Source organism: Camelus bactrianus, chromosome 5 (genome assembly GCF_048773025.1).
Source record: "Camelus bactrianus isolate YW-2024 breed Bactrian camel chromosome 5, ASM4877302v1, whole genome shotgun sequence".
NCBI classification, from domain to species: Eukaryota; Metazoa; Chordata; class Mammalia; order Artiodactyla; family Camelidae; genus Camelus; species Camelus bactrianus.
The window spans coordinates 26,714,856-26,735,419 of record NC_133543.1 but is presented as its reverse complement, the minus strand read 5'-3'; the positions used below and the strand labels follow the sequence as shown (position 1 = coordinate 26,735,419).

The following is a 20,564-nucleotide window of genomic DNA, read 5'->3' as shown; positions in this document are numbered from 1 at the left end:
TCTATCAGAAGACCCTTAGTCCCTTAAATTATTTTAAGTCTGGGTACTGTATAAAATGCCACAATTCTCTACTGTAGTTAGATGGACCTGTGCCACCAGACATGGAATGTTCTCTTTATATATGTAAAGCAGTGGCTTAATAACTTTTCAATCTATTTTTTGTTTAAGTATAGTTGGTTTATAATGTGTTAGTTTTAGGTGTACAGCATCGTGTTTCACTGTTTTTGCAGATTATATTCCATTATAAGTTATTGCAAGATACTCAGTATAATTCCCTGTGCTATACAGTAAGTCCTTGTTGCTTATCTATGTTATGTATAGTAGTTTGTATCTGTTAATTCCATAGCCCAAATTTGTCCTTTCCCTCCTTCCCTTCCCCTTTAGTAACCACGTTTGTTTTCTATCTGTGAATCTGTTGTGCATATACATTGATTTGTATTATTTTTTAGATTTCACATATAAGGCATATAGTATTTATCTTTCTGTGACTTATTTGGCTAAGCATAACAGATCCATATACATTGCTGCAATGGAAATATTTCATTCTTTTTATGGCTGAGTAGTATTCTATTTTGTGTGTGTGTGTATCTCCACATCTTAAACCAATCACCTGTTGTTGGGCATTTGGGTTGCTGACTATTGTAAATAGTGCTCCTGTGAACATTGAGGTACATGTGTCTTCTTTAATTAGTGTTCTCATTTTTCCAGGATATATACTCGGAGTGGAATTGCTGGATCATACTGTAGTTCTATTTTTAGTTTTTTGAGGAATCTCCATACTGTTTTCCATAGTGGCTGCACCAATTTACATTCCCACAGTGTATGAGGGTTCCCTTTTCTCCACATCCTAACCAATATTTGTTACTTGTAGACTTTTGACTCTGACAGGTGTGAGATGAATATCTCATTGTGGTTTTGATTTGCATTTCTCTAATAATTAGTGATGTTGAGCATCTTTTCATTTGCCTGTTAGCCATCTGTATGTCTTCTTTGGAGAAATGTCTATTTAGGTCCTCTGCCAATTTTTTGATTGGGTTGCTTTTTTGATATTGAATTGTGTGGACTGTTTGTATATGTTGGTTGCATCATCTGCAGATATTTTCTCCCATTCCACAGGTCGTCTTTTCAGTTTGTTGATGGTTTCAGATAGTTGATGGTTTCCTTTGCTGAGCATTTGTTTATTTTTGCTTTTATTTCTTTTGCCCTAGGAGACTGATCCAAGAAAATATTACTATGATTATGTAAAAGAGTGTTCTTCCTATGTTCTCTTCTAGGAGTTTTATGATTTTAGGCCTTTAATCCATTTTTTTAGTTTATTTTTGTACATGATGTGAGGAAATGTTCAAATTTCATTATTTTACATGTAGCCGTCCAGTCTGTACATGGAGACACCAGTCTGTGGCTCGACCTGCTCACTCCCTAGGGTGAGGGTTCACCTATGCAGACCTTGTCTTCCTTTCAGATCCCTCCCAGGGTCACATCCCAACCTGGTGCCTTTTTTCCATCCTACCCGCTTACGTGGAAATTTTTCTTGCAGGCTTCATTGTGTAGGAGTTCTGCCAGTTTCCAGTTAGTTTTCCTTGAGAACTGTTCTACATGTAGATGTATTTTTGATGAGTTTATGAGGGAAGGTGAGCTCCTCCATGTCTTCCTACTCCACCATCTTGATGCGACTTCTCAATCTATTTTATTTCCAGGGAACATGTGATCAATTAACAATCACCATAAATCTCTATGGGTCAAAATATTCTGATTACCACCCTGTCGCTATGAATTTTTGTGAAAACTGTGACAAATTTTTGTTGCTGATTTTTCAGTATAGCAACCTGACCCTTCCCATGTAGAGTCTTATTATTCTCATTAAAAACAGGGATCTCAATTCCATTGCAGCATCCTCCACCACTATCTCTGACCTGCAGAAGTCAGCTGCCCCAGAAGGGTTGGTATTAATTCTTCGAATGTTTGGTAAAATTCACCAGTGAAGCTGTCTGGTCCTAGACTTCTCTTTGTTGGGAGGTTTTTGATTATTGATTCAGTCTCCTTACTAGTAATCAGTCTGTTAAAATTTTTATTTCTTCATGCATTAGTATTTGTGGGTTGTTTGTTTTAGAAATTGATCCACTTTTTCTAGATTTTTAAATTTCTTGATATATAATTGTTCATAGTAGTCTCTTATGATCCTTTATAATTCTGTGATATCGTTATAACATTGCCTATTTCAATTCTGATTTGTTTTTTGGGCCCTGTCTCTTTTCTTCTTGATGAGTCTGGATAAAGGTTTGATTTTATCTTTTCAAAGAATCAGCTCTTAGTTTCATTGATCTTTTCTATTTTTAGTCTCAATTTTATTTTTTCTGCTCTGATCTTTATTATTTCTTCCCTTCTGCTAACTTTGGGGCTTCTTTGTTAGTATTTTTCTATTTCCCTGAGGTGTAAAGTTAGGTTGTTTATTTGAGGTTTTTCTTATTTCCTGATGTAAGCATTTTTTGCTCTGAAGCTCTCTTTTTTTAAAAGTAAACTGCTTTTACTGCATTCCATAGGTTTTGGTATGTTGTATTTCCATTAGTATTTGTCTTGGGGTATTTTTTGATTTCTTCTTTGACCTATTGTTTGTTTAGAGCATGTTATTTAATCTTCACATATTTGGGAATTTTTCAGGTTACTTCTTGTGATTGATTTCTAGTTTCATGCTATTCTGGTTGAAACAGATGTTTTACATGATTTTAATCTTCTTAAATTTATTAAGACTTGTGTTGTGGCCTAACATAGGACCTATCACGGAGAATGTTCCATGTACACTTGAAAATAATTTGTATTCTGTTGCTTTTGATTTTCTGTATATGTCAAGTCCATCTGGTCTAACATGTCATTTAAGGCCAATATTTCTTTACTGATTTTCTGTTTAAATGATCTATCCATTGATGTAAGCGGAGTATTAAGGTCCCTTACTACTATTCTATTGCTGTCTATTTGTCTCTTTAGGTCTGTTAAATGTTGCTTGATATGTTTAGGTACTCCTATGTTGAGTGCATAAATACTGACAAATGTTGTAAGTTGACCGGTGAACAATGTGGGAGTTGGCGGTGGTGACCTCCCATAAATAAAAAATTTGCATATAGCTTTGTGGTCAGCCCTTTGTGTGTATGGCTCCACACCTGTGGACTCAGCCAGCCATGCACTGTGAGACACTGTAGTATTTACTGAAAAACCCTGCATGTAAGTGGATGTGTACAATTCAAGCCTGTATTGCTCTAGAATCGACCGTAATCTTATTGGATTGGCACCTTTATCATTATGTAATGCCCTTTATCTCTTATTACAGTTTGTCTTCAAGTCTGTTTTGCCTGATGTAAGTATTGCTATCCTAGCTTTCTTTTAGTTTTCACTTGCGTAGAATACCTTTTTCCATCCCTTCACTTTCAGTCTTCGCGTGTCCTGATGTGTAAAGTGTGTCTTTGTGCACAGATAGATGGATCATGTTTTTTAATCCATTCAGCTACTCTGTGTTTTTTGATTGGACAATTTAGTTCATTTACATTTAAAGTAATTATTGATAAGTATGTACTTACTGCCATTTTGTTAATTGTTCTGTTTTGTCGTCCCACTCTGTGTTTTCTTTTTCTTTGGGTCTCTCCCTTTGTGGTTTGATGACTTTATTTAGTGGTATGCTTAGATATCATTCTCTTCATGTTTTATATATGTATTACAGGTGTTTGCTTTGTGGTTATCATGAGGCTTACATGTAACAACTTATATTTTAAGTTGATAACATCAGTTTGAACACATTCTAAAGCTGTACGTTTTTACTCTTCCCACACATTTTGTTTTTGACCTCATATTTTATATTTTTTTTAAATCTTCTGTACCTCTTAACTAATTATTGTAGGTATAGTTTTTTTTTTCACTACTTTTGTCCTTTAACCTCCCTACTAGCTTTGTAAGTTATTAATCTACTCCCTTGCTAAGTATTTCCATTTATCTATGAGATTTATACTTTCATACATTGTTACTAATTAGCACCCTTCATTTTCAGCTTAAAGAAGCCCCTTTCATACTCCCTGTATGGCTTGTTTAGTAGTGATGAACTCCTTTAGCTTTTGCTTGTCTGGAAAACTCTCTCTTTCTCCTTCAGTTCTGAAGGACAACTTTATCATGTAGAGTATTCTTGGTTGGAAGTTTTGTTTTTGTTTTTGTTTTTTTTTTCTTTTGGTGCTTTGAATGTATCAGGCTTGACTTCTGACTTGCAAAATTTCTGCTGAAAAATTTGTTGATAGTCTTATAGGGTTTCCTTTGTTTGTAATTAGTTGTTTTTCTCTTGCTGCTTTTAAGATTTTCTCCTTGTCTTTAACTTTTCACATTCTAATTATAACGTGACTTGTGGGTCTCTTTGAGTTCCTCTTTTTTGTAACTCTCTGTTTCCTGGATCTGCATGTCTTTTTCTTTCCTCAACTTTCAGGCATTATTTTTTCAAATAAGTTTCTCTCTCTCTGTCTCTGTCTCTCTCTCTCCCCTTTTGGGATCCCTATAATGTGAATGCTAGTCTGCTTGATAATGTCTCATAAGTCTCTTAAGCTATCTTCACTTTTTTAAAATTCTTTTTTCTGCTCGGATTGGATGGGTTCCAATACCTTTTCTTGGAGAGGTCACTGATCCTTTCTTCTGCTTTCACTAATCTGTTGTTGAACCCTCTAGTGTTATTTTAGTTTGGTGATTGTATTCTTCAACTCTATGACTTCTATTGTATTTTCATATATATATATTCATTTTATCTCTTTATTGAAGTTCTCACTGTGTTCATCCATCCTTCTCCCAAGTTCAGTGAGTATCCTTATGACCATTACTTTTAACTCTTTATCAGGCAAATTACTTATCTGTGTTCCATTAAGGGTTTTTCTGAGTTTTTAATCTTGTGTTATTTTGTTTGGAACATACTCCATTGCGTCTTCATTTTGCTTGACAGTTTGTGTTAGTTTCTATGTTTTAGATGTAATAGCCAACTCTCCCAGCCTTGAAGAAGTGCCCTCGTGTAGGAGACTAACCTTATTGTTCAACCCTGCCTTAGCTCTTGGTTGTCTTTCACACCTTTGATTGTCCAAGCAGACTGTTCTATTTTTAATCACTTCAATTAGTTGAGTATTAGCCAAAACCTGTCTGTGTCCCAGAGGGGAGAATCTCATCCAGCACCTGGATTCAGACTAATATAAGCCAGACCTTGAGGCAGCAGCTTTTAAAGTAATCAAATATATACAGTGCCATGGGGCCACAAGTATATGCCCCACTGGTCACCAAACCCAGGCTATTCGGAGTTGTCACATGGGTGTTGGTTACAAAGTATCCAGGTTCCAGGCAGATATATAAACTCCTTTCTGGGTGATACTGGCAAGCTGTAGCAAGGCAGAGGGAAAGTGCAAACCTGGCGATTTTTGGCCTCTGTTCCCTGAGAGCACCTCCATAGGCCTCTCAATGTGTGCCCAAACCTGAAGCCTGGCCCTCAGGCTGAAGCACCAGAACAAGAAAATAGGCTTCTTCCATAGAAAGACTGGGAATGTGCGTCAGTCTGTTGTCTGTGCAGTGTCCCGGGGGTGTAGCCAGCCAAGAACACAGGGATAGTTACAGCCTCTGGTGCAAGCCACGTGGACACCAGAGGTGCTCAAGGGATGTCCCCTGGGTGGCAGTCATAGAAACTGGGGCACCAGATGTGTGGCAGAGCTCCCCTCTGAGAGACACTGGTGCTCTGAGCACTGCACATGGAGAGTGCAAAGAGAGTGCTGGCCCTCCCAAGGTCTCCGGAAGGGATTACCGTCAGCCCTTGATGTGTGTTAATTAGAATTCTGCTCCTCAGCCTGCAGCCATGATGAGAAACTAATAGGCCTCTTTCACGGGAAGATTGTGCTCCTGAGTTGATTGCCTTTTGCTGAGCCCTGGGACTGGGAACTGTTTAAGAATTCTTTGTCCACTGGTTAGAGTCCTGTGGAGCCTGTGAGCATAAGCCCCATGGGTCACCAGAGCCACGTGATGTAGAGATGTCCCCTGGCAGCAGCCACTAAAACTGGGCCACCAGACAAGGGTGTAAGTTCCTTTCTAGGAGGTCCCGGCGAGCTGCAGTCAGGCAGAAGGGAGTGCCAAGATAGTCTCTACTGGCCTGTTTCTGATAGCCCCGATGAGGGCCCCTAGACGTGTGCCAAATCAAAAGCCTGATCCTCAGACCAGAGCTCCAAGATTAGGGATATGTCTCCATCTGCTGTCTGTGAAGTGCCCTGGGGGGTGGCAGCACACCACGAACTCTCTCTCTGATTGTTACAGTCCCACAGGACTGTCCACCCGACCTCCAAAGCCAGGTGGTCAAGGTGCATGCCCAGGGTGGCACCCACAAAAACCAGAGCACCAGACAAAAACCCAGGGCACCAGACACATGTGAGTTTCCCCGCGGAGAGATGCTGGCACTCTGGAGCGTGGCAGAGGGAGAGTGCAGGGGTAAGTGCCAGCTGGAGTACAGTGGAGGGGGAGCAGAAGGACAGTGCCCACTGGGAGGAGAGAAAAGGTGGTGTTTTCTGGCTGGAGAGAGGGAGAAGGGGAGCATAAAGATGGAATCCTCCAGGGGTGGAGGGAAGAGCCTAGAATTTTAGGGGGAAAAAAGATGTTGTGAGAAGATTGTGCCCGCCAGCCTCTGACTGCAGAGAGAATCCCAGCAGGCTTCCAGATAGGTGTTCACTTAGATGCCTGTCCCTCAGGTTGATGCTTTTAGCAGATGAGCCTCTTTTTACATAAAGTTTGGGCAAGATCAGGTGCTTTCCTGAGGCAAGTGAGTCTGACTGTATGAGCACTTTAAAAGCCATTTCTCAGATTGCTACAGCCTGTGGGTTTCCTGGTCATGAGCTCCTCTGGCTTTCAAAGTTAGATGTTTTGCGGGCTCATCTCTCAGGTGCAGGTCTTAAAAACTGGGGTGCCCAATGTGGGGTTCAAACCCTTTGCTCCACAAGGAGAAGCTCCAGGTTTTGAGTTCCCTCCTGATGGAGGGATCACTGTACTAGGAATGGGCTTTATGGTAAGACTGTCTCAGCTTCTTTTACCCACTTTGATGTTTTTTGTTTTTCTCTAGTTCGCTTGATATGTAGTCATTGCTTAGCTGTTTTTTTAGGAAAAGAGAGCCCTTATATACTGTTGGTGGGATTGTAGACTGATGCTGCCACTATAAAGAATAGTATGAGGGTTCCTTCAAAAATTAAAAATAGGCTTACTCTATGATCCAGCAAGCCAACTCCTGGGCATATATCTGGAGGAAACTCTAATTTGAAAAGATACATGCACCCCAATGTTCATAGCAGCACTATTTACATAGCCAAGACAGGGAAGCAACTTAAATGTCCATCAGCAGATGACTGGATAAAGAAGGGGTGTGTGTGTGTGTTTGTGTGTAGTCATACTAAGTGAAGTCAGACAGAGAAAGACAAATATTATATGATATCACCTATATGTGGAATCTTAAAAAAATGATATAATTGAACTTATTTACAGAAGATGAACAGACTTACAGGCATAGAAAACAAAGTTTGGTTACCAAAAGGGAAAGGTGAGGGGAGGGATAAATTAGGAGTTTGGGATTAACATATCTATACTACGGTATATAAAAAAGATAAATAGGGACCTACTGTATAGCACAGAGAACTATATTCAATATCTTATAATAACCTATACTAGAAAAGAATCTGAAAAAGAATATATATATGCATGTATGTGTATATGTATATAAAACTAAATCACTTTGCTGTACACCTGAAACTAACACAACATTGTAAATCAACTATACTTCAATAAAAAAAATTTAAAAATATACATATCACAAGAGAAGAAATGCAAAAGTAGATCCTAGAAACCGTTTTCTACTAAGCAGGTGTTAGAGATCTTGTAAATGTGATGTACTCTTCTCAAAATTTTTTCTTGAAAATAGTTATCTTTTCCAAAAAAGATGTCATTTTTTAAAAAATTGAAGTATAGTCAATTACAGTGTATCAGTTTCTGGTGTACAGCACAATGTCCCAGTCTTGCATATACATACATATATTCATTTTCATATTTTTTCTATTAAAGATTATTACAAGATATTGAGTATAGTTCTCTGTGCTATACAAAAGAAACTTTTTTTATAATCTAACTTTATATATAATGGCTAACATTTGTAAATACCAAACTCCCAGATTATCCCCTCCCACCCCCTTTCCCTAGTAACCATAAGATTATTTACTGAGTCTGTTTCTGTTTTGTAGGTGAGTTCATAGTGTCCTTTTTTTTCAGATTCCACATATGAGTGATATCATACAGTATTTTTCTTTCTCTTTCTGGCTTACTTCACTTAGAATGATGATCTCTAGGTCCATGCGTGTTGCTGCAAATGGTATTATTCTTTTTTATGGCAGAATAGTATTCCATTGTCTAAATACAACACAACTTCTTTATCCAGTCAAAAAGATGATATTTAATGTTAACATGAAGTAGGTTTATTACTGTTAATTCTAATGAAATAATACATGTTTAAGATTAAAAAAAGAAATTGCTGTCTATATAGCAGTAGATCCAGTGTGTCTGTGGAGGTTAGTTCACAATCTTTCTATATCGCCATCTTGAACTGGCAACATTGATATTTTGATTTCCAATCTGACTGACTTACTAAATTCTTTTATTAATGTTAATAGTTTGTCTGCAAATTCTTTTGCATTATCTCTTAAGGCAATTTTTTATCTGTAAGTATTATTTTTTTCCTTATTTCACAATCTTTATAACTTTTCCCCCTATCTTTTCTTGTTGGTTTCTCACTGCCTCTTTGATCAGATCCTTATTCAAAATGAGCTGTCCAAAGTGATTTGACCTTTATGGAATAAAGAACTTTGAATTTATGCAGCAGGCTTCTTTTCTTTTGTGGTGCATTTCTCTTCTGCTGGCTTCTTTTCAACTGCTGGTTTCTTGGTAGCTACAGCCTTTTTTCCCCCACCAAAGGGTTCTTCTGATTCTTAATACTAACAGCCTTCTTTCCTTTGTTCCCTACTGCTAGCTTTTGCCTGGAATCCCCTTCTCATCTGATTTGGCTTCTAGTGCTGCCTTTTGTACCTGTGGTTTGTGATTATTGGCCTGGCAAAGAATGACGTTCCAGTGCATGCTTTTTACATGTGGGTTTAGGGTCAACATTATGCTCAGGTTTTTCAGTGAATTCTTCGTAGGAAGTCTGTGATGAATCTTCTTATGTGATTCTTGGAAGGCTCTCTGAATATCTGTGGGCTTTTCAAAATTATGCTAAGGTCTGTATTGAGCATCTTGTGTATGGGAAGGTCGTAGTTACTCCTAAGGGTAACTTGTGGAAGGCACTTTCAGTCCAAAGCAGGAATGTCCCACAGGCCCACCAGGGGCAAGTTTCAAAATGTTTAGTTTGCTTATGTTAAGTAGCGTAATTGTAGGGATGTTCCACACGCCTTGGCAATGCAGGGCCCTCTGTGCTGGATACAATGGCAGCTTCTCGTTTTGCTTTGCCAACTCTCGTTTGCTGAGAGGCATAGACCTTGTTGATATCATTTCAGATGCTCAGTTTATTAAGAAGCAAGACAGCCTCCTTGGTCTTCTGGTAGCCTTCAACTTTAACTTCAACCACCAATGGAATTTCAGAAACCTCCTCTGTATGAAGTGACCAGCACAGTTAAGGCTGAGTGAACCACGGCAGAGCAAACAGCACATCGCTGTGTGCTGTGTTCACTCTAGGGGGAACACTTAAGGTTTTGGTTGATGAAAACACACAGCCCCACAACACATATTTCCAAAAGCCCCCTGGCCATAAGCAGGAGCTAAATACTTACTGCCCTGTAAACAAAACCGTGGGTCACTGTGAAACTGGGGAAACCTTGTGTTTTCTTTCCAAGACACACAAGCTTATCAGAAATCTTACTCTTCAAAGCAAGGCATGGGCTTCCTGGGTGCTGACTGTGGAGGAACCAGCAAGATCACGCTAGTCTCCAAGAGACTGAATTTGCTGGCAGCTCCAACCTAGAATTCTTGATGGCTTTCTGAGGGACAGCTACGCCAAATGGTACTAGAACCAAAACAAACAATAAGTGAAAAAATCACTCAAAATTTGAGAACTGGACCAAAGACCAGATGAAAAACAAGCTGGATGCTAGTAAGGAGGTTCTGGGATGCCTGCCTGAAGCTCAGGGTTTTGATGCGTTCTTTGTCGATAGTCATTGCTTGCTCTGTGTATTGGACTAGCATGAGGTATAGCAGCAATTTGGGACACACTGGCTTTTGTCTCTTGATCCGTAAGCTCGTGGTTTACTAGTGGGCAGAATGCTGACAGAGTCTGATGATAATTTTCAGCTCATACAAAAAAAAGCTAATTCTTTATGGTAATATAAATCCATCAACTGTAGGCTGAGCACAGCTGTGAAGAAAATTTGTCAGATTAAGCAATTGTAGCCCCTTGGTGACACAGTATTTGATGGAAACCACATTTCTGTTACATTAAGGCATCCAAATTCACTTGTTAAAGCACGACTTCCTTTTATTTTTAAAATACACTATTATAACAGGTCACTTTACAGCGTCTAGCAATACACCATCCTGCCCTATTGCTCTTGAATTTGAGATGAGTAAATGTCTTCCTTAAAATGCTCACGGTAATACATTCTTTGCTCCCTAGCCCCCAGGGAACAGTATGTTTTAATTAACGTATACATTGTACAAATATCTGCTCCTCTTGGTTTTCTGTATGAAAGGGAATGAAATTTGTTCCACCAAAGAAGCAAAATCAGCACACTCAAAGGCTGGGTACAGATATATTAGCATTTCAGAGGCTCAAGTGTCATAACTGGTTTAACTAAACAAAGCCATAATGTACATTTCAGAAAACTACCAGGAAGGAAAATCAATTCTGTATTTGACTTGAATTCAAATAAATCCAGCACCATGTATCTGCATTCTGTATATCCCTGCTAGGATTTCTGCAAGTTATTTGCAATCAAAATCTTACTTAAACTTGTTTGAAAAGAGGCATAAATTTGCCGTTTTTCTTAAACTGAAAGCTTTGTCCTTACAGATCTACAGAAATATTTTGTGTCCTTAAAAGTGATTGATGTTGACGTGCTATTTTTCAATTTCTACCTGGGTAAAGTTATTAACATTTTATACTTTAATTGTAAATGTACTCATTTTGCTTGGGAGATGGACTGAGTGAATTGGTAGTGGTATATAATGCCTAGAGTCTGATTAGTCAGTGGGAGTGAAGAAAGCTCGTTAAGTCAGCTGTACATTTAGTGTTTCTGTAAATTGATAGGAGATTGGTCTTTAAAGGGAAATCTAGAAAGCTAAGGAATTGAGGATTACTATTTTGTACTTAAGGATTATGTTTCATTTTTCCCGAATCTTAGGATGAAGCAAGTTGCTGGTATCATGTCATAATATTTGAGAGATACAATGCAGGTGAAAAACTGACAAATTTAAGATCTCATACTTAAAAGGCGTTCTCTTTAAAGAATAAAATCAACAAGACAGTTTTTCAGATAAAAATTAAATTTATATGACCATTTTTTTTTTACTTCAAGTCTCTGTTCATTTGGTGCTCTAGCTTCAGTATAAAATATCTCAGTCTTCATTTAAAATATAAAATATGATAAATTTCTCTGGAAAATACTAGAATTAGAGGCAGTTATTCCACATTATCGGACCAGGAAGACCATGAGGGCGACTGCATCGCACAATTCGGGTTGGAATCGTTAACACAGAACACACTGAGAACGGCAGCCCCCCTGTGCAGCTCCATGTGAAGGGAGCTCCGTGGGGCCAGGCAGTGCCCTGCAGCCTTTGTGAGGGCTGTGAGCATTTCGTCTTTTGTGTCCAGTATACAAAGAGGAGGACTTGAAACTCTTCCCTAGTTTTCCACACACTTTCTCTTCCTCTGTGGACAACTTTTTAAACTACCTGAGTATCTTCTCCATTCCCCTGGGGGTGACTGGGCTTACTGACTTGTCCTGCTGTTCTGTCCAGGGGAAAATACAGTACTGAGCCATTAAGGACTATCCTCCTATTCTCTTAAAGATGAAAGAATGGGAACAGTAAATCAGGATTCTTTTCTGACCCTGTCTGGAGCATGGCCATGTTCCTGCTTGACATCATAGACAAATCTGTATGCAGATGTTAGTTTGCAACGTGATACACAACCACCCTTAACATTGGTTGCACTATGAGATTGCAGGTCAGAGTCTGTCCATTGGTTAAAAGACTAATCCCCTGAGTACTTGCAGGCTGTTCTAGTGGATTCATTACAACTTACTGATGTTTCAAAGTATCTAACCTCATTTGTAAAATGAGGATAATTCTTTCTGGCCTAATGTAGTGACTATAATATGTTAATATATTAACTCTTGAGTGGTCTTATATCTCCTCTTGTTGGTCTTAAATTTGGGTTCCCTGAAGAAAAGTGTCTTAATATGTATATATATGTATATAAATCTATATACATCCATGTGTATATATGTATATACATCCATGTATTCTCAGGCAATTCTAGCTATGAACAAAACTTTCATCAGTCGCTTTTTATGGCAATGGCTTTGGATCCTTTTAACTTATGATGTAGTAATTAGTAGCTGAATACTTCTCTGTATTTTTACCTCTTTTGTTTTTTCTTTTTCAATTTTTCTGCAACATTTTGCCATCTCCTGTGTTCTAATTCCATGTTTCCTGGTAACTTTTTTGGCCATAAATAAGTATGATTATGTTAACTAGGTCTTAATGAGAGGTGTCTGGGTAAAGGGTCTGATAATAGAAAACTTGGCGGAAAGTGCATATTACTCCATTTTAAGGGCACCCTCTATAAAAAATATCTGAACCGAATATATTTACTAGGGGTGAGTGATCACACACAAAAGAGTCCTTTGGCTGCTCCCCTTGTGTTCGAAATATGTAGCAAATCAATAGTGTTTGATAGAAAGATTTTATGACATTTGAGGAATAAACTGAAGCTGTACAAAAATATGAGGCTCAAGTGGTTATTTATCCCTGAAATGAAAAACAAGCTCATGGAAAATAAACACGGATGTCTAAAACCCTAATGCAGTCGCAGCCCTCCAGAAACAGAATTCTGACTGGTTGTGTCTCAAAGTCTCTTTGGGATTATGTTCACCAGATTTTAAATTTATAAGAAAAACACAGCAAAACACAGCATCTGTCAGACATGATAAGAACTACTAGCCTAAGGCAGTTTGCATTTTATTAGATTGCACCACATTTCTTTCGATGATGCCATATCTTTAAGAAGCTGCGTTTTCACTGATTGTTGTGATAAAAATAGTGAAAAAAAATCAAGATGAAATGGGAAATGATGGTGGTAGCATCCAGTCTGATTCCATGATCTGATAAGTTCCAGGAGCACAAATCCATTTAGGGTGTAATTGTGGTTATCTAAAAAAAAATTTTTCTTTTAATTTATGTGTATTGTTTTTTCTAAAAGATGACTAAGTTGTTAAGACATAAGTTATTAGGTTGCTTGAACCTAACTACTTCATAAAAAGAATGATTAGGTATTGCGTTGGGCCTGTCAAATGTCATGAAAAAGTTGCAGAGACTCTAAGGGTCCTGTAAACCAAGGCAGTCTGGGAATCTCTGAATTATACAATTTTGTTGTTTGATAGTCTTGAACTATTTGAGTATGTTGATTTTTCTTTGAAAATAATCAACAAAGACCAAGTGACACTCTAGGAGGGTTTTCTGGTGTGTGTGTTTGATTTCTAGACGATGGCTGAATACCTCCCAGATCCCTGGTATCTTAACTATCAATGAGTTGAGGCAGAGTTTTCTTAGGTAGTTGAGTAGCATGTTCTACATTCCACAACTCCCAGTTCTGGTAGGAGGTTGATGAGGCTGTTTCCTTGGTGGACACAGGGTAGAAGTTCTTTGCTATTGATGTGGTACTGAGAAGCCCAACCATAAGGCAGTGTCAGTGAAAAACCATTTCACACTGCCTGATGAAAGACTTGTTACATCTTGATTTGGACTGATGTATTCTTCGACCATCCCAAGAATGTGACTGTTATTCTCACCTTGCTTCTCATTCCAAAGAATGTGAAAATTATCTTAAATCTCTGGGGTAGCACTACGAATCCAATTAGCAGTCACCTTTCCTCTACCCCATCAAAAAGTCTGCACTCTTCAGTCTGTAGCTCAAATTCCATTTTCTCCCTAAACCTCACCTTAATCCCACAGATGAAGTAGTCAAAGCTTCCTTACGCACTCCTCCCTATCAGTGTTCCCTATTATTGATAGGTGCTTCCCCTAGTTTGTAAATTCATTAAAAATTTGAATATACTCAGGAAAACTTTGTCAAATTATCCTAATTTTCATAATCTGGGCTTCATAATCTCAGCAGTAGCCACAAACTTAATGATTTTTTTTTTGTCTTTTGGAAAACAGATCATTGACAAATTACGACTGTTGTCCACTGCAAGACTTCTTAACCTTGTGACATTCAAATAAAAGGACCGTACTTCTATAACATATCAGGATGAATGGATGAGGCCATGACTGATGGAAGGGGTGGGCTCTGGTCACCCCCAATGTGGGGGAGCATTGATATCTCAGCAGGACTCTAACCCATGGGTGGCACACCAGTGCACTCCAGTATATTGGTTTGTAAGCTGGGTTTTATTGCACTTTGGTTACAATAACATCTTTATATAAACCTCTCAGAAGACAACTTATAAACCTTCTAACAAACATAATACATACGACTTAGAAAACTCACATAGAATCTGTTTCAAAATCACTGAGCTTACTATTTAACGTTATTAAAGAACTGTGCAGAGTTTGCCAGTAAACCCTTCTCTCCCTGGGGTTTCTGTCCGTGGAGGAATGTTCTGAGGCGGAGTCATTGAACACTGGTGTTTTGAGATTCCATTACCATAATCATTTCTCATTCATGGAGTATTTGCTGGACTCAGATCTGTAGCACAGATCAGGGAAGTAGCACCGGTGAATGGACCTGAGTCAGTCCAGGGTAAGGAATGTAGGAAGTCATGAGATCATGGTGGTCTGGATAATATCATGTTATTCCACTGTTGAAAATCTTCCTGTGTCTGCCCATAAATTTGGAATAAAATCCAAATTCTTCACTACGACTTCTTCCATGGATGTATGCTGTGTACTGCTTATTTCTCTAACCTCATCTGATCATTCTGCAAATATTCACTGAGTACCTATCATATTCCAATCATTTGGGATACATATATGAACAAAATTAAGATGTAAACACCTTGCCTTCATGGTGTTAACAATGTGAGAAAAAAAAACAGATAATAAGCCATAAAATAAATGTATGTAATAAATAGAATTTTAGAGGTGATAGGGATATGGGATAAGGAAAGTTGGGGAAGTTAAGGGGGGTTGAGAGGACAAGCAGGAATGGGGTTGGCAACTCTTTTTCTGTAAAAGGCCAGGCACTAATTTACGCTTTGAAGGCCATAGGGTCTAAACCCCGCCCTGCCCTCGTAGCACAAAGGCAGCCAGAGGTGATAGTCAGTGAGTGGGCATAGCTATGCTCCAGTGAAACTTGACAAAAACAGGCAGTTGGCCTGGTATGACTGATGGGCTATTATGTGAAGACTCCTGGGTTACAGTATTAAACCATCACTGGGAAGGCCTCATTGTGAAAGTAGGATCTGAGCAAAATAACTTTCTGTCCCATTGTCCTGTATAGGTTTAATCATAACGTTTATCATCTTGTTAACATATTTTCTTTGCATGCTTGTTAGCAAGCTCTGTTGCTCTCTCTCCTAATGAGTATGTAAGCGCCATGAGGGCAGTGAGCTGCTGTCCTTTTGGCACCTGGAATAGTGATGGCACAGAGTGGATATCCAATAAATATTTGTTAAGTGAATGAGTGGAGAGTGAATGTCCTTTCTAAAGAGAGCAGCCTGTATCTAGTTCTAGCAAATTATAACCATGAAAGGTTGAGGTGTTTGTGGCTAGATCTTTTGAGTTTTCAAGAGAAGCTAGAGATCCCAATTTTTGTATAAAATCTCTCAGTTTCAAATGACTGCAACTAATTAAAAAAAATAGAAAAAACTTTGCATGTCAAACTAAATATTTCTGCAAGCTAGTTATCCAGGACTTCTATATACATTCATGGGGTGAATCAGCTGGTGTTTTTATTTGAGTTTTTTTTCCTGTGGTGCACAATATGAAAGATGATTTTGGTGTCTTGTTTAGGTCATGACTAGTTAGTAGCAATATAGATCACACTTCTTATGACTTCCTACCCATATTCTCTGCCTGTAAGAACTGCATGTGTTAAAATCGTATTTACTGTAGGGCAATATGCTGTCCTAAGGGAAAGAGTTCACAGATTCCATGCCTAAACTTTTGGAACCTGTATAAGCCTATGGAATATAGTTTTTTTTTACTTCTTTACTTGGCTTTGCTCTTAGGAGAGCGAAATTCCCAACTCTGGATCTATATGGTGTAATTTTCAAGTAAAGTAAAAGTTGGAAGGCATCATTCATTTCATTGATTCACAGTGTGCCTATCCCATGGTAGATAAGTAATAAATATGTACTGTTAGAATGAGACAATGAAATCTATATTCATTATGACATTTGAAAAACAGATGAAAGTAGAATAAATATATTTCGAGTACTCTGTATTATTGGAGAAATTACTGTTCTCAAGTCATGGATGCTGAAAATCTAATACAGTAACACAAATTCAATACCTGGATAATTCTTTTTTTTTTTTATTGAGTTATAGTCAGTTTACAGTGTTGTGTCAATTTCCAGTGTAGAGCACAATTTTTCAGTTACACATGAATATACATATATTCATTGTCATATTCTTTTTCACTGTGAACTACCACAAGATCTTGTATATATTTCCCTGTGCTATACAGTATAATCTTTATCTATTCTACATGTGCCTGTCAGTATCTACATCGAACTCTCAGTCTGTCCCTTCCTACCCTCCTCCCCCCGGATAATTTTTAAGTCTACAATGAATGAAAAACTTGAGTGACCTAAGGGCCCTAACTGAAAACGCTATATCATACTAATTGTAGGTAATATTTATTACACTTTTAATATGTGATGAGTCCTTTTTACATTATTATTCTTTTTAGAATATTATATTATGTTTAGAATAAGGTTGAAAATGTATTTCTAATACCATGATTATACCAAAGTCACATGATCCATACAGTTTCAAGCAAGTATGGCAGGAGATGCTTCTGAGGATTTAGGACTATTTATTTCAGATCATTTTCAAGATAACAAAAATAGAAAAATGAATGATACTCTAACCTATAAAATATAAGGCAAAGGATCTGAGTTTTTTTGATTATGATGCTTTACTTTGAGGATCAGGTTTGGAAAGAGCATGAATGATATGTTTTGGTATTCATTTTCTATAATATGCTTATGTACATATGAATCTATTTGTACTTTAAGGGACACAATTATCACAGGTACTTAAAATGTGGAGATAATACTGAGAATAAATTTTTAAAATACATCACATTATTAATCTTATGTTTAGTAAATGGTAACCAGAACTATTAGTATATATTGGTAATTTTTTTTCCTACATTTTTTTTTTCATGGAGAAAATTGACATATAAAATTAGGTTAACTTAAGGTATGCAACATAGTAATTCATTACATGTGTAAATTGTGAAATGATGATTACAGTAAGTCTAGTTAACCGTCACATACAGTTACAAATTACTTTCTTGTAAAAAGAACTTTTAAGATTTACTCTCTTTAATAAGTTTTAAATATACAATACTGTATTGTTAGCTATGGTCACCATGCTCTGGATTATATCCTTAGGATATTATTTATTTTAAAATTGGAAGTTTATAAGTTTTGACCACCTTTACCCATTCCACCACCACCCCCACTTCCCAACTCTGATAACCACCAATCTTCCTATGCATTTTTTTTAAAAGATCCCATGTGTAAGTGAGATCATATGGTATTTGTATCTTCTCTGTCTGACTTACTTCACTTAGCACAATGCCCTCAAGGTCTATCCATGCTCTCACAAATGGCAGTATTTCCTTTTTTTATGACAGAATATTATTCCATTGTATAGACATCACATCTTCTTTATCCATTCATCTGTTGATTGACACTTAGGTGGTTTCCATGTCTTGGTTATTGTAATTAGCACTGCAGTAAACATAGGATGCAGCTCTTTCTGAGCTAGTGTTTTATCTCCTTTAGATAAATACCCAGCAATGGGATTGTTGGATCATATAGTAGTTCTATTTTTAATTTTTTGAAGAACTTCCATACTGTTTTCCATTAGTAGCTCCACCAATTTACATTCCTACTAACAGTGCACAAGGGTTCCCTTTTTTCCCCACATCCTTGCCTACACTTGTTATTTCTTGTTTTTTAAATAACAGCCATTCTAACAAATGTGAGATACTATGTCATTGTGGTTTTGATTGCATTTCCCTGATGATTAGCAATGTTGAGCATGTTTTCATGTACCTATTGGCTATCTGCATGACTTCTTTGGAGAAAAAACTCTGAGATCCTCTGCCTATTTTGTAATGAAATTGGTTTTTTGCTTTTCAGTTGTATGAGTTCCTTATGTATTTTGAATATTAACTCCTTATCAGTTATATGATTTACAGAAATTTTCTCCTATTTGGGAGGTTGGTTTTTCATTTTGTTGATGGTTTCCTTTGCTGTGCTGAAGCTTTTTAGTTTGTTTTTTGCTTTTTTTTGCCATTGCTTTTTTTAGATCTAGAAAAATACCACCAAGACTGATGTTAAGAAGCTTATCACCTTGTGCTGTATAAAAGGAGAAAAGGTTGGAGGCCACCCTTGGGCCTGACAACACACATATGGTTAGGTATTGCCACCTACTTCGTGGCATCTAACCATCATTTTTAGAAGCAATCTAAATGTCCATCGACAGAGGATTGGATAAAGAAGTTGTGGTATATATACACAATGGAATACTACTCAGCCATAAAAAAGAGTGAAATAATGCCATTTGCAGCAATGTGGATGGACCTAGAGATGATCATACTAAGTGAAGTCAGACAGAGAAAGACAAATATCATATGATATCATTTATATGTGGAATGTAAAAAAAGGACACAAATGCACTTACTTATGAAACAGAAACAGACTCACAGACCTAGAAAACAAATTTATGATTACCAAAGGGGAAAGTGGAGGGCAGGGTGGTTAAATTAGGAGTTTGGGATTAGCAGATAGAAACTATTATATACAAAATAGATAAACAACAAGGTCCTACTATATAACACAGGGAACTATATTCAATAGCTTATAATAACCAATAATGAAAAAAATATAAATAACCGAATCACTTCGCTGTACACCAGAAACTAACACAACATTGTAAATCAACTATACTTCGATTTAAAAAAAAAAGCTTATCACCTTTGTTTTCTTCTAGTCTTACAGATTCAGGTCTATGTTCAAGCCTAATCCATTTTGAGCTAATTTTTGTGTATGATATTAAATAGGGGTCCAATCTAATACTTAGTATGTGGCCAAAGTTTTCCCAGCACTTTTAATCGAAGAGACCATTCTTTTTCCCATTCTATAATTTTTACTCCTTTGTCATATGTTAATTGACCATATATGTGTGGGTCATTTCTGGGCTTTCTTTTCTGCTCCATTGATCTACGTGTCTGTCTGTTTGCCAAAAGCATACTGTTTTGATTACTAAAGCTTTTTAATACAGTTCAAATCAGAAAGCATGATGTCTCTCACTTTTCTATACTTTTTTAAAGATTGCTTTGGCTATTATAGGTCTTTTTTTTTTTTTTAATTGCATATACCTTTTAAGGTTGCTGTCTATTTCTGTGGAAAATGCTATTGGAATTTTGATAGGAGTTTCATTGAGTCTATAGATTCCCTGGGTAGTATGCAGAATTTAACAATATGAATTCTTCTAATACATAAGCATGGAATATCTCTCCATTCATTTTTGGTGCCTTCAGTTTCTTTCATCAATGTGTTATACTATTCAGTGTAAAGACCTTTCACCTCCTTAGTTAAATCTATTCCTAGGTATTTTATTTATTTTATGCAATTGCAAATGGGATTGTTTTCTTAATTTCTCTTTCTCTTTCTTATAGTTTGTGTTATTAGTGTATACAACTGGAACTGATTTTTATATACTATTATATTCTGTAAATTAGCTGAATTTGTTTATTCTAACAGGTTTTTGGTGTTATTTTTAGGGTTTTCTGTATGTAATATCATGTCATCTACAAATAGGCATTTCTATTTCTTCCTTTCCAATTTGGAGACGTTCTGTTTCTTTTTATTGCCTAATTTCTCCGGCTAGGACTTCCAATACTACATTGAATAAGAGTGGCCAGCATAAACATCCTTGTCTTATTCCTGGCCTTAGAGTAAAAGCTTTCAGCTTTTAACGTTAAGTATGATGTTAGCAGTGGACTTCTCAAATATGTCCTTATCATGCTGAGGTACAATCCCTCTATATCCAGTTTTTTGAGAGTTTTCTTTTTCCAGTCATAAATGAATGTTGAA

The 20,564-nt window shown here is 37.1% G+C and overlaps 2 pseudogenes; one reads left to right on the top strand and one right to left on the bottom strand.

Annotated features, from left to right (window-relative positions):
- Nucleotides 1-8,888: 8,888 nt before the first annotated feature.
- Nucleotides 8,889-10,224, bottom strand: LOC105083425 (large ribosomal subunit protein uL4-like; annotated as a pseudogene).
- An 8,597-nt stretch (nt 10,225-18,821) lies between these two features.
- On the top strand, nt 18,822-18,925 carry LOC123613748 (U6atac minor spliceosomal RNA; annotated as a pseudogene).
- The last annotated feature ends 1,639 nt before the right edge of the window (nt 18,926-20,564 follow it).